We start from the raw sequence: 3,293 nt of genomic DNA, 5'->3' as shown, positions 1-3,293 counted from the left end.
TGGTATTTTAAAAAATCTCCCTAAGATAGTCTAATGTGCAGCCAGAATTGAGAAATGCTAACTTAGATGGATAGAGATGGAATAGGTGTTGGGAAGTAAATGACAGAGAACACTATGAATGCCTTATTTTAGTTTGAATTTTTAACTTATTTTCTAGGCTGAGGGAAGCCATGAATAGTTTCTAACCAGAGACTGGGGCTGTGTAATCAAAAGGTAACTCTGTGAGTTCTGGGCCTCTTCACCTAGCAGTGAGCCTGTCCAACCCCTCAGGAGGTATTCAATCAACATCTGTTGAATGAATGAATGGATGGGGGATGATGGAGACAAGGACACTAGTTTGAAGGTGCAGCCCTTGCATCCACAACGCATGTGAAACAAAACAGGGAGACATCCACCAAAGATTCTGTTTTCCTGTTTATTATAAGCAAACCAAGGACTATTTTGGAAATCTGGATACATAATTAGATATTTCACTTTTTAGATAATTATTTTATGTCCTTAAATACAGATTCTGAGTCTTTTTAAGCTACAGGCATATCTCATTTTATTGTGCTTTGCTTACATTGCATATTTTACAAATTGAAGGTTTGTGGCAACCTTGTGTTAAACGAGCCTATCAGTGCCATTCTTTCCAATGACATCTGCTTACTTTATGTCTCTGTGTCACATTTCAGTAATTCTCAAAATATTTCAAACATTTTCATTATTATTATACTTTTTAGTGTCATCTGTGATCAATGATCTTTATTGTTGCTGTTGTAATTATTTTGGGATTCCATGACCCACACTCATATAAGGCAGTGAACTTAATCAATAAATGTGTGTGTGTTCTGACTGCTCCAGTGAACAGCTGTTCCTCCATCTTTCTCCCTCTCCTCAGGCCTTCCTATTCCCTGAGACATGACAATCTTGAAGTTAGGCCAATTAATAACCTTATGATAGTCTCTAAGTGTTCAAGTAAGAGGACTAGTTGCACATCCCTCACTTCAGATCAAAAACTAGAAATGATTAAACTTAGTGAGGAAGGCACATCAAAAGTCATGATAGCCCAAAAGTTAGGCCTATTGTGTTAAACAGCTAAATTGAGAGTGCAAAGGAAAAGTTCTTGAAGGAAATAAAAAGTGCTACCTTAGGGAATGTGAATGCTAGGAAAGTGAAACAGCCTTATTGCTGATATGGAGAAAGTTTGAGTGGCCTGGATAGAAGATCAAACCAGTCACAACATTCTCTTAAGCCAAAACCTAATCCAGAGCAAGGCCCTAACACTCCTCAATTCTTTGAGGGCTGAGAGAGGTGAGAAAGCTGCAGAAAAAAAGTCTAAAGCCAGCAGAGGTTGGTTCATGAGGTTTAAGGAAAGAAGCCATTTCCAAAACATCAAAGTGCAAGATGAATCAGCAAGTGCAGATGTAGAAGCTACAGCAAGTTCTCCAGAAGGTCCAGCTAAGATAATTCATGAAGGTGGCTACACTAAACAACAGATTTTCAATGTAGACAAAACAGCCTTATATTGGAAGGAGATGCCATCTAGGACTTTCCAGCTAGAAAGGAGAAGTCAATGCCTGGCTTTAAAGCTTCAAAGTTCAAAGACAGTCTGATTTTCTTGTTAGGGGCTAATGTAGCTGGTGACTTTTGGGTGAAGCCAGTGCTCACCTACCATTCTGAAAATCCTAGGGCCTTTAAAAATTATGCTAACTCTACTCTGCCTGTGTTCTATCAATGGAACAACAAAACCTGGATGACAGTGCATCTGTTTATAACATGATTTACTGAATATTATAAGCTGTTGAGACCTACTGCTCAGAAAAAGAATTCCTTTCAAAATATGACTGCTCATTGACAATGCATCTGGTCCCTCAAGAGCCCTGATGGACACGAACAAGATGAAAATTATTTTCATGCCTGCTGACACAGCGTCCATTCTGCAGCTCATGGATCAAGGAGACATTCTGACTTTCAAGTCTTATCATTTAAGAAATACATTTCATAAGGCTATACCTGCCATACATAGTGATTTTTCTGATGGATCTGGGCAAAGTAAATTGAAACCCTTCTGGAAAGGATTCACCATTCTAGATGCCATTAAGAACATTTGTGATTAATGGGAAGAGATCAAAATATCAGTTTTAAAAGGATTTTGGAAGAATTTGATTCCAGCCTCATGCATGATTTTGAGGAGTTCCAGACTTCAGAAGAGGAAGTAATCACAGATATGGTGGGAATAGCAAGAAAACTAGAATAAGAAGTAGAGCTTGAAGCTGGGACTGATTTGTTGTGATCTCATGATAAAACTTGAACAAATGAGAAGTTACTTTTAATAGATGAGCAAAGAAAGGGACTTCTTGAGATGGACTCTACTTCTGGTGAAGATGATGTGAAGATTGTTGAGATGACAACAAAGGATTTAGAATATTCCATAAACTTAGTTGATATAGCAGCGACAGGGTTTGAGAGGATTGAAGGAAATTCTACTGTAGGTAAAACGCTATCTAACTGTATCACATGTTACAGTGAAATCACCCATGGAAGGGAAGAGCCAATCAGTGCAGCAAATTTCACTGTTGTCTTGTTTTAAGAAATCGTCACAGCCACCTTGACTTTCCGCAGCCTCCATCCTGATCAGTCAGCAGCCATCAGCATCGAGACAAGACCTTCCACCAGCAAGAAGATTATGACTCACTGAAAGCTTAGATGACAGTTAATAGTTTTTAACAATAAAATATTTTTAAATTAAGATATGTAGCTTCTTTTTCTTTTTAGATGTAATGCTATTACACCTTTAATAGACTACAGTATAGTGTAAATTTAACTTTTATACGCACTGGGAAACCAAAAAATTCATTTAACTCACTTTTTTGTAATATTCACTTTATTGTGGTGGTCTGGAACGAAACCTATATGTCTGAGGTCTGCCAGTAGTTTTGTTCTCAGGACCAAATGTTCCTCAGAGCTCCTTGGATTACACTGTGGAACCACCTTCTGAAATACTGGTTCTCACTTGGGGATGATTTTGCCCCCCCAGGGTATCTTTGGCAATGTCTGGGGACAGTTTATGTTATCTCAACTGGGAGAGTGCTACTGGCATCTAGTGGGAAGAGGACAGGGATGCTGCTAAACATCTTACAGTACACAGGAGTCAAAGAAATTATCTGGCCCCAAATGTCAATAGCCCTGAAGTTGAGAAACCCTGCTCTAGGATATTAATCAAGTACATTTTTGCAAGCACCCTATCATGGATGCTGCAGTTATTTTGAAATATCCCAGGACTTCAAGAATTCTTAAAGACAAGTTGATTA

General features: G+C 38.4%; 1 pseudogene; it reads left to right on the top strand.

Annotated features, from left to right (window-relative positions):
* Nucleotides 1-935: 935 nt before the first annotated feature.
* On the top strand, nucleotides 936-2,699 carry LOC118022543 (annotated as a pseudogene).
* The last annotated feature ends 594 nt before the right edge of the window (nucleotides 2,700-3,293 follow it).

This window comes from Mirounga leonina, unplaced genomic scaffold, assembly GCF_011800145.1.
Source record: "Mirounga leonina isolate KUSES-001 unplaced genomic scaffold, KU_Mleo_1.0 Mir_176, whole genome shotgun sequence".
In the NCBI taxonomy this organism is placed as follows: Eukaryota; Metazoa; Chordata; class Mammalia; order Carnivora; family Phocidae; genus Mirounga; species Mirounga leonina.
Note: the sequence above shows the minus strand (reverse complement) of the source record. Positions and strands in the feature narration are given on the sequence as shown.